Here is an 11,438-nt window from a genome sequence, read left to right as displayed (position 1 = left end):
GAAGACGGTTTAAAACCACAGAAAGCATTTCTTTTTCTTGATGTGGTGCCCTCAAGTTAGCATCGAAGTGATTTACAACCTTCCCCCCCCTCCGCCCCCTGCCCTGCCTTTCTTGAAGGCGTTGTTGACACTTATTTTTCCTGTACTTAAGTCCCATTCATTCATCTCATAATCCTGCATGGTACTCTGTTTCCAGTCCAAACAGACGGGAGTGTGTTTGCCAAGGATTCCGGCTCTCGCCTTGACCTCTCTGAAGCATTCGGAAGTGTTGACATTGTTGAATTCTTTCTCTTTCTTGAGACGGTCTCCTCCCTTTCCTCCCACGGAATTACTCATTTTCTTACAAATATTTATTGAATACTTGATATGGGCCAGGCGGTGTTCTAGGCCCCTGGGATACGTCGGTGAAAGGAAGCAGATGCGCTCCTGGGGTTTACATTCTGGCCGGGGGAGGGAGGAGGCGGAATAAACAGAAAGTGTAAGAAATAAGTTACGTGGTGTTGAAGGTGATAAGGACCACCGGAAGGACAACCCAGGCTAAGAGGTACGAAGAGTTCGGGAGGGCGCTGGGCAGTCTGTGGTGGTTCTAAGTCTCATGGTGAAAAACGTAAATGGGCACAGACTCAAGTGAGGTGAGGAAAGTCACTGGGAATGACTGGGGAAATCCGGGAAAGAGGGGTCCAAGCAGAACAACGGTTGGTGCAAAACAGCAGTCTGAAACAGGCCGGAAGCCCGCATGGCGAGGGTGGCTGGGAGCGACCAGAAGCAGGGGCTGAGAAGGGGGAGCTTCGTGGGCTTCCCTGGAGACTGGGCTCTTGCTCTGAGGGGAATCCAGAGCTGCTGAGGGCTTTGGGTGCTGTGGAGGAATCTGACTTCCGTGTTGAAGGCCGTCGGGCAGAAGCAGGGAGACCTGTGAGGAGCCCCTTCAGGTGACAGGTGTGCGAGGTAGCAGGTGGAAGGAAGCCCCGGGATTCCGGATCTGGCTTGAGGACAGAGCCCACACCATACCTCTCCGTCCTTCGCTGCCCTCTCTTCTTCCTGCCTCCTTTCTCTCTGCACTCCAGCCCTCGGTAAACCCGGCCACTTAGGTGCCTCCCCTAAGTTCCCACAGTCAGGCAGACGGGTCCCCCCACCTTTTTCCAGCTGAGAGCCACATCCCAAGATCCCTCCAGGTGGAACACCGTGGCTGAGCTTTCTATCTCTTGGATAGAGATTCAAACCAGGAACCTGGGGAGCTTGTTGTCAGTCTCTGAGTGATCAGAAGAGCTGTCCTGTGCTGAGAATTGAAGTGGGTCCCTTGGACTCTCATTTAGAATGAGCAACACAGTACTTCGCAGGGTATATTCACATCTAGTATTCCATTATTTCATGTGATGAAATAACCAAGCCCAGCAATAACCCTGGGATATGGCGTGGCAGGTACAATTACACTTGCTTATGAGTTAGATAACTAACACATCGAGGGACTTATTCAGTGATGGTGGCAGTGAGTGGCGGAGACGGGACTAGAACTCGGGTCTCCTGGCTCCTCGTCAGTGGTACCAGTCTCTGGGAATCCTGGGGCCCTTATCACAACATCATAAAGCACAAGTAAGAGCATCTTGGCTGCTGTGCGTTCCGGCCAAAAAATAACTGTGAAAACCAGCAAACTTCTCACGGTTAGTGGACATGCCCTGGTGCCCAAGCTCAGATGGAGTGCCCGCCCCCCACAAAGAACCCAGCTTGGGCTGCCCCTTCTCCTGCTGTTCCCCAGGCGATGTGAGACCCTGCCAGGTGCCATCTATCCATAAGCTATGCCAGGACGCTATCCTGCCACCAACAGGGCCCCTTTCCTTTGGGCTTTACTTTGCTATTAGGAGAGGGAAATGAGACACCAGCTCAAGTTTTACTCTGGGAGTGCAGAGTATAGACAGACCGCCGCCGGTTGTAGGAGCTGGGAGGCTCGGCGGCTGGTAATGGCCTTCAAACTGAATGGACGATGAAAGCTGAATGCGATAGTGCACTCAGGCTATAATTAATTTAGAATTTGAAATGGAGAGAAACTTTAGTTATTTCAAGCTGGGCAAACCAGAGGTTGCTGTAGGGCTGTAATTCCTTCTCACATGCCTATCAAAACTATGTACCTAAAAAAGTCATCTCCATTCCACCATGGAGGCCCTTCTCTCTGACCCATTTCCCATTATTAGACCAATTATTACTCAGCTTCTGTTCCAAGGGATTCATGATCTGTCGGTGGAAGGAAGGGGGAATTTATGGGCTGGCTCAAGGTGTCGCCAGAGCCCTCCTCTCTCCCTAGTTGCTGCCCTCTGTGCCATACAGGTGAGCACTCAGGACTCAGCCCCCCTGGCAAGGGGTCCTCCTGGGGAGGAGCAGGACTTTCACTGACAGAGCAGTTGAAGGTGGAGCTTCAGCCAGGGGGCGGGAGCTCTTCTGAGAAGGGTGAAATCTTCAACTCCTGGCCACAGCAAGGGGCTGCTGCCTTAACTGTTACATCTCTGAGGGACCTCCACAGGAAGGGTTTCCTCTTTCCCTTTGCCCAAGTGGCACACTTTGGCACTTTCCAGAACAGGAAAGAGAGGATCAGATGAGAAGATACCCTTTCCCAGCCTGTCAAAGAACTAAACAAAATGCTCTTCTTAAACGTGAAGACAATGGAGTCAAGTGTATCTCTGAGGTCTGTGGTCTAAAAGATAGGAATAGGGACACCTCAGTGGCTCAGTCAGTCAAGCATCCAACTCTTGATTTCTGCTCAGGTCATGATTTCACTGTTCCTGAGATCAAGCCCCGTGTTGGGCTCTGTGCTGAGCAAGGAGCTTGCTTGGGATTCTCTCTCCCTCGCTCTCTGCCTCTCCTCTCGCAAAATAAATAAATAAACATTAAAAAAAAAGAGTAAAAGATAGGAATAGCATGACAAGAATAAAGATGTAAATAGATATGTGAAATCCAACCAGAGGGAGCAACAATTGGCTGGAGGGCTGACCGCTCTGTCGCAAGTCAGCAGAATGAGGTCATGTAACACAAGTATAGGTGAAATACATGTGGAGACCACCCTGTTTGGAGACTATTGGCACAATGACTCTGAAGCCAGGATTCACCTGGCAGTCAAAGTCACCCACAAGCACCCAAGCCATGTTCCAGCCAGAGATCTACTGGTCATTAAAAATTCCCCAGATGGGGCGCCTGGGTGGCGCAGTCGGTTAAGCGTCCGACTTCAGCCAGGTCACGATCTCACGGTCCGTGAGTTCGAGCCCCGCGTCAGGCTCTGAGCCCCGCGTCAGGCGCTGGGCTGATGGCTCGGAGCCTGGAGCCTGTTTCCGATTCTGTGTCTCCCTCTCTCTCTCTGCCCCTCCCCCGTTCATGCTCTGTCTCTCTCTGTCCCAAAAATAAATAAAAAACGTTGGAAAAAAAAAAATAATAAAAATTCCCCAGTTAACTGGGAGGCAACCACAACAATTGTATGAGAAAATAACCCAAAAGTTGTCTGGATTGATCCCCTAGCAGGGAAACATCTTTCAATCACAGAAAGATCTAGATTTAAATTTAGAAATGCTTAAGAGAATCAACCCACAGTGAGACTATTTTGTGGGTAAGGTGTTGAGAGAGCATTTTCCATGGGTTTCTCCTGTTTCTGCACATCTTGTGAGCAGACGCATGACTGCCTTTCTTCTGCACTATCTTTTCAAGGATATGTGGTGAACAGCTTTGGAAAACAGAGACAGTGTTCCTCCAGAGCAAAGGGCAGGTTTATTTACTGTCCAGTACAATAAAGATAACGCCATTCTCCACAGCAAAATTGAAGCAGACTTACTGTCCATTAGAAAAGATCTGGGCGCCCTAAGCTCAGGGCTCCTCTCCCATAATCCATTGTGGGTGCAGATGTCACTTGGCCTGTTTCACACCACCCTTGGGGACTGGGACTCAGAAACTGGTATAAATGCTGAATTCTACTATTGCTATGAGTAACTAAGTCCTTTGTCTCTGACTCAGAAGGCTCCTATCCTTTGCCAGCAGCCACCAAACTGATTATTTTGAAAGTAGGCTAAATTTCAGACTCTTCACAATTCTTGACGTAAGTATTCAACTCATATTTAGTACTTAAGTTCCTACAGTACTTAAGAGATTTTGGCTTATGCAAGTAATAGGCCAGTTTTGTGATTCCATATTAAAATTAAGTGATTTACATTTGTGATTTTTGGGGGGCACCTGGGTGGCTCAGTTGGTTAAGAACCAGACTTTATTTAGCTCAGGTCATGATCTCACAGATCATGGGTTCGAGCCCCGTGTTGGGCTCTGTGCTGACAGCTCAGAGCCTGGAGTCTTCTTGGGATTCTGTGTCTCCTTCTCTCTCTGCTCCCCCCTTTCTCTCCCAAAAATAAATAAACATTAAAAAAATAAAATAAATTTGTGATTTTTTTTAAATGTAAATTCAAATTACTTCACATGTAATGTAGTATTGGTCTCAGGAATAGAATTTAGTGATTCATCACTTACATATGATACCCAGTGTTCATCCCAACAAGTGCCCTCCTTAATGCCCATCACACATGTAGCCCATCCCCCCCACCCACCACCCCTCCCCCAACCCTCAGTTTGTTCTCAACTCAGTATTTAAGAGTCTCTTCTGGTTTGTCTCCCTCTCTGTTTTTGTCTTTATTTTTCCCTCCCTTCCCCTATGTTTATCTGTTTTGTTCCTTAAATTCCACATATGAGTGAAATCATATTTGTCTTTCCCTGACTAATTTATTTTGCTTAGCATAATACATTCTAGATTTACTAAATTTATATAGAGTGTAAGAACACTTAAAAGGACCTAGATTCATCTTGTTTATAAATTACAATTAATTGGACTTATGAAAATTGACTAAAGACCCTGGAAAGGCTTGGTTTATCTATCGGACAATTGAAGTACCTTACAGAGGAAAAAATATATATTAAATTTACAAACCCAATTTCATTTATTTATTTAATGTTTATTTATTTTTAATTTTTTTTTTTGCTTATTTATTTTTTACAGAGAGAGAGAAAGAGTGGGAGAGGGGCAGAGAGAGAGAGACAGAATCTGAAACAGTTTCCAGACTCTGAGCTGTCAGCACAGAGCCTGACGTGGGGCTCAAATTGGGGAACGGTGAGATCATGGCCTGAGCTGAAGTCAGATGCTTAACCAACTCAGCCACCCAGGGGCCCTGCCCGCTTCCTTCTTTAAGTTTTTTTGGTGTTTGTTTGTTTGTTTGCCGTCGTTAAGTTTTTAGGCGACTTTCTAACCCAGAACGAGACATTTCTTCTGATTTCCTATCTTAGCCAGAATGAGGAAGTTTCGAGAGTTTCCACTTGGGTTTTTCTTACCGCTGTGGCTCTTACTCCGCAACAGTGTCCTTCCAGCTCTCACGTGCGTCCTTTCCAGTGACACATTCAGGGAACAGACAAATGAACACGAGGTGGGGTGTGAATCCGTTGAACTCACTATGAGATGGGTTTGGAGCCAGAAGTTCTCCACATCAGGGGGAGGGTTGGGATGGCATTTTAAGTTTTAGCCCAGATCTTCCATCCACAGCTCTTTAAAGATCTGAGTCATTCCTTTGCCTCAGGAGAAATAGCCATAAGTTTTTTTTCAGTGACAGACGAAGGAGATAATCACTACCGTGTATGCTGTGCTATGATGCTGCAAGGGCATTCCTCAAGGACACCCAGGCTCCCCTTCGGCAATTCGCTCTGGGTCTGACAACAGGCTCAGGTCTGGAAACTGGGCAAAGCATCCTGGTTTTCCATTGCAGCAGCTGACATCAGTCTTTGCCTCACCTGCCCTTCATCTTTGGTTACACAGTTCAAGCAACATGCTGCGATCTCACCACTAAGAACACCACGGTCTGTTAGTCACGCCCCCCTGATTCTTGCAGATAAGGGTCCAGGTTGCCACTGGAACTCTTCTGCTGTTACAGTCATTTGTCCACGTCACCTCTGATGGGTTAGCCCTGCCAACCGTGCTGTGCTTTTCTTTAAAAAAAAAAAAAAAAAAAGTTTATCTGCGAGAGAGAGAGCGAGAGAGCGAGCGAGCCCATGAGCAGGGGAGGGGCAGACAGAGAAGGCGAGGTAGACGCTCTGATTTTACAGAATCTATTTTTGTATGCCTGCCTCACTGAGCATTCTCCCCCTTCTGCTCCCAAGGCCGTTCTGGCATTAATGTCTCATTTTGTTGAGGCCATCCTTTATCACCACGCTGCGGGGCACTGTGTCAGTAGCAGATTAGGGGGGCGCTAAGGGTCCTTGCCAGGGTGCTAAATCCTGAGTCATGGGACAGTGCCCACATGTCAGTGAAGTCTCCCTTCTCCAGCCTTCTGTTTTCTTTCGCGCCAGTTATCTCAAGATTCATTCCCAGATGGGACCTTCTGAATCACGAGGGTGCATGTTAGCTGGGTTCCGCGGCCCTTTCTGAAGACGGGAGGCATTTTTCGCGTCTGCCGTGCTGAGATATGCTAGGGCTAATTATTGGTCTACCACAGGGACTGGCAAACTGTGGTCCACAGGTCAAACACGGCCTGTTTTTGCAAATAAAGTGTTGTTAGGACTCTAGCCATACCCATTCATCTACATATTGGCGAGGCTGCTTTTTGGTTTTGTTTTGTTTTTAAGTTCATTTATTTATTTTGAGAGAGAGCGCGCAAGGGCTTGTCCACACGAGTGGGGGAGGGGCGTCAGCCAAGCATGGCTCGAACCCACAAACTGTGAGATCTTGACCGGAGCCGAGATCACGCTTAACCGACTGAGCCACCCGGGGCACCGGGTGAGGCTGCTTTCTGGATGCAGTGCACGAGTTGAGTAGTTATGAGAGGGGTTGCGTGGCCTGCAAAGCCTAAGATATTTGCTGTCTGTCCCTTTACAGAGAAAGTTTACCACCCCTGGCCGAGAAAAGCCTAAGATATTTGCTATCTGTCCCTTTACAGAGTAAGTTTACCACCCCTGGCTGAGAAAAGCCTAAGATATTTGCTGTCTGTCCCTTTACAGAGAAAGTTTACCACCCCTGGCCGAGAAAAGCCTAAGATATTTGCTATCTGTCCCTTTACAGAGTAAGTTTACCACCCCTGGCCGAGAAAAGCCTAAGATATTTGCTATCTGTCCCTTTACAGAGAAAGTTTACCACCCCTGGCGGAAAAGCCACGAGGGCAAGTATCATCTTACAAAGCACTGGCTTCAGGTGAGACCTCCACGTCACCTTGGGGCAAGGGGAGGCTACGAAAGCACCGAGAGGGCCAGGTAACCTGAGGATTGAGGGGTCTGGAGCACACGTACCCAGACGACCCCTTCTAGGCTGCCGGGTCCCGCTCTTCTTTACGGCGCCTTGACTTTGGCACCGGCTACTTGCTGGGGCCGTAACGTCAGACCTCACCACGCGTTTTATCGGGTCCAAAGCCACGTGTACAGCGGGATGTGCCACCGGCCCCGGCAGGCGACCGTCCTTTTACGTGCTACCACAGAGGGCTTCTGGCTTCCAATCTGGTGCCCTCGTCAATGGTTTTCTGACTTGGGTCTGCCGTTGTCTTCCTGCCCTGATGCACTAAGAGTCCCCCGTGACCGCCACCATCCCGCTCAAATGCTAGCGACATCGGGTAAGCCGGCTCATCTTCCAGCACCTGCATCGCATATGGTACCGGTCAGGCTTTGGTCAGAAGAAGTTATAAGCCTCACCAAGGAATTTTTACATAGAAAACTTCGTATGGAGAATTTGAAAACAGCTATTGAGGACCTGGGCAGGTAAGAAGGGAGCACTGAGACCAGTCACCTCGGTTTGCCCAGAGCTATGTTACTATCAGTGCTGAACGTCCTGCCTTCTGGGAAACCCCGTAGCCCCAGGCAAACCAGACCTGTTGGCCACCCTCACTGTGGTGTCGCCGAGGTAGTAATTGCAGGAAGTGACGAAGACCCCAAGACTGGGGGATCATGGGGAAGGGTTTTGTCTCGACAGGGGGCACCCCTACTGAGGGGGGGCCATGAAACGGGTTACGGGAAAAACCATTAACTGGAACCACCTGTAGCGATTGGAACCGACTTCCTCTCCAGAATGAAGAATCATCGCTGAGCGACCCTGGCAGCGATGGGAAGTGGCAAGTCCCTTCTTCCTCGTCCAGCCCCCTGTTTCCCTCCAGCATCCCACGGCACCCCAGAGCCTAATTCCACCCAGGCGGCGTGGAAATGGAATGTTGAGAGTCCCAGCTGCAGCATCACAGGGCACAGAAGGTCACCTCCCCCCTGGGGACAGGACTGCAGGTGCCAAATAACCAGCATGCATCCCGGGTATTCACAGAAGGGGGTCTTCATGATGGGCTACAGCATGCCAGGGGGTATCACCACCCCCTTCCTGCCAAGACCCAGGTCCTTGTCGCCATCTACTAACAAATAAATGACCCAAGACACAGGATCTGCTGTCTGGACCTCGTAATACCAAGTGTCTTCATTTGGACTGCCCAGATCTGATCCCAAAGCAAGGGTTTGAGTACAAGTGGTTTATCTGGGAGGTGGGGGGACAAAGAAAGGGTGTGTTATCGGCCAGCCACCCCCATGGGTGGCCGCGGGGGAGCTTTGGCCTCCAGGGCCACAGCGGGTCCCTCTTAGGCTCTCGAGCTTGGGGAGGGGTTCACTGCACCGGCGCCATAGCTCTCCTCAAAGTGGCTGTTGATGGCACAAGGTGACAACCACCGATCAGGCAGGAGGAGAAACAGGTGAGGTCTGTGGTCCCCATGAGCGAGATGCCTGAGAGACCCAGTAAATAAGAATATGGCAGGTGGGAGGGGGCTGTGGTATTTCCGTGCAGGGTTTGAGGACTGGTCCTGTCCTGCCTCACCTGGGGCCCAAGTGACCTTCTGTGGCTGCAGAGAAAGGCCTCGGGCAATGAGACACAGCTGGAAGCCGGCTGGAGCACCCCTAAAGCGGAAGGTGCAGGCAGAGCACCCACAGCTTCTGCTCCAGGGAGGCAGGAAGAAGGGACAGCTGGGGCTCAGCAAGAGGAAAAATTCACCGTCCTCGGGCCTGGGGCTCACTGCTAACGCGCCGCACGGGGGTCACCTCCTCACAAGCCATGGAACTTGCCCTTTTGTTATTGTCATTTTGCAGATGAGAAAACCGGGGCTCCCAAAGGTCTGGCAACTCGCCCACAGCAGTGACCGACACGGGCTGAGGTCCTAGGTCTGCACGACCCGGAGTTAGCACACCTAAGCACCCTGCAGCGAATGCCCGCCCCCACTGGAGACGGCGTGGGCGGGCAGACACGCGCACATCTCCCCCAGGTGCCAGGCGTGTAGGGCAGAGGCTCTGTGGGCCACTTGCCCATCCCAGGCCGGCTTGTCCCTAGCGATACTGCAGCACCGACTCTCTTAACTGCAGTCCCGTGGACGGGGCTGGTTTTGCTGAGCCAGAGAAAACACCCAATTTGCCTGGGTCTTGGGAGTTTCCTTTCTCTGGTTATTTTTGCAAGGCCGGGAAAAGAGCAAATCCTACCCCAAACTGACTACCTTCTTGCTGGGCGTGGTTTATGGCAATGATGTCAGGACCCCACCCCCACCCCGGGGGGTGGGGGGGAGAATGGACCTTGCAAGTGTCATTTGGCCCTTTGAGTCTGCATTCCATGATGTTTAATCGTTGACAGCTCTACCAACTGGGGATCAGATAAGACTTGTGTCCTTTTTAGATGACACATTTGACTCAGTCCCTCCCTCCATACCTGTTCATAAATTGGCAGGGCCCCCCAGTGTGGAATATCAAACGAGGGGGTCTCCAATCTGGTTGATTTATAGATTTCTTGCTAATTCTTTCTGTTTTCTCTTTTCTTAAGGGTTCATTGTGGAATAATTAAAACACGCACAAAAGCAAAGAGAAAAGGAAAATCAACCCCCATGAGCGCATCACTCAGCTGCGGTCATGATTAACTCAACCACTCTCATTTCGCCCACACACTCCCCGGATCCCTGGATTATTTAGACCGTATCACTGTGGTGCTCTTCTAAAAGTATCAATTCCTAAGCTACTCCCTCTGAATTTTCTGATTCAGTAAGTCAGGACTGGGGTCTGAGAATCTGTATGTTTTTATCAGTTCCTCGGGTTTCGGAAGCTATAGTATAAAGAAACGAACATGGGTTCTACAGCAGGCAGGTCCTAGTATGAGTCCTGGCTTTGCCCAAGCTATGCAACTTTGGGTGAAAATTCACAATTTTTAGACTTTTTGTCTCGAAGAACAACCACCTCTGTCAACCTGTGGTCTACTGAGACCGTCTGATCCTTTTCACGTTAAATAAATGCTCTCAAACCTAGTATCCCTCAGCCTTCCCTTGTCTTGGTGTTGGGGTGGCCGGGTTACTTGGGAGCTATCCTGTTTGGGGATGGCTGTGTTTGCAAAAATCTCCCCAACCCTGTCGCCGCACCCCCTTCAGTCCTGTGTAGCCTGCCTCACTCTGTTTGCTCGAACTCTCCTTGCCCAGCTCCCTGGGAAACTAAAGGGTGAAACTTCTTCTAGATGGCGGTCTTCACTTACAAAATTCCTAGACCTGGCGTAAACTTGCATTTGGTGCAGGTGGCTAACCACCTTTTTTTAAAACCAAAACGAATCCTTAATTTCCGGGGTTGGCGTTCAATTGCTGGCTGCTCGTAAAAAAGCAAGCCAGCTTCACCAAACTGCAAACGCAAGAAGCTTGCAAGCTTTTGGTGTGCTCAGCACTTTTCGAAGGAAGACCGCATCCACTCGCCAGGAATACAGCTTCTTTTGTGTTGTTCTGTGATTTAATTAAACGGAGTTCAGAGAGAGGGAAAGTAAATAATTGGAGGGGGCTGTTTACAAAGGGATTTGTTCCCCTGGGCAGAGTCTCCGGAGCCCCTGGGGGCTTGTGCAGGAACCCAGGAACTGCCACCACCTGAGGCCAGAAGGAACGAGAAGAGGGAGCCCAGGAGAAGGGAGAGCCCTGAAAGCGGCAGCGTCCTCAGGCTGGGAGACACACGCGGCCCCGGCCACCTCGCAGGGAGAGAGCCAGGGGGGCAAGCGCACAACCTCACTCTCTCCACCCCTCCCCTTCATTCTCCTCACTGGCTAAACACAACCGAAAACCACAGAATTTGGAAGCCTGTCGACGCCATCCATATAGACCCGGATCCGACACGGCGGGAGTAAAGTGTGCAAGTGGACCTCTACGATCTGACAATAACTATCTGGCAGGTGCCTCAGTTTTCTCATCTGTAAAGTGGGAATCATAATGGAACCAGCCCCTAGTGTGCTATAAGGATTGAGAACTGAACGATGCCCAGTGCTCGTACAGTGCTCTCCCTCCTAGACAGACGGACAGATGGACAGCACTACAATAACAGCACGTGAGCACTACAGGACTAGATATACTTAGTAAGCACTGTGTTAATGTCAGTCGTCGTTCTCAACTCAGAGGAAGTGATGAGCATTCCAGGCAGAG

General features: G+C 49.9%; 1 long non-coding RNA gene across 2 annotated transcripts; it reads left to right on the top strand.

The window, feature by feature from the left end:
• Nucleotides 1–392: 392 nt before the first annotated feature.
• Nucleotides 393–10,290, top strand: LOC132685443 (uncharacterized). Of its 2 annotated transcripts, XR_013550451.2 has the most exons (4): nt 393–544; nt 7,122–7,189; nt 9,103–9,275; nt 9,821–10,290. It is a non-coding gene; the product is annotated as an uncharacterized LOC132685443 (long non-coding RNA). The 2 variants fall into 2 exon arrangements; XR_009613107.3 differs by having other exon boundaries at nt 9,103–10,290.
• The last annotated feature ends 1,148 nt before the right edge of the window (nt 10,291–11,438 follow it).

This window comes from Panthera onca, chromosome D2, assembly GCF_046562875.1.
Source record: "Panthera onca isolate mPanOnc1 chromosome D2, mPanOnc1 haplotype 2, whole genome shotgun sequence".
In the NCBI taxonomy this organism is placed as follows: Eukaryota; Metazoa; Chordata; class Mammalia; order Carnivora; family Felidae; genus Panthera; species Panthera onca.
The sequence above is the reverse complement of the archived record's forward strand: the minus strand, read 5'-3'. Positions and strand labels throughout refer to the sequence as shown.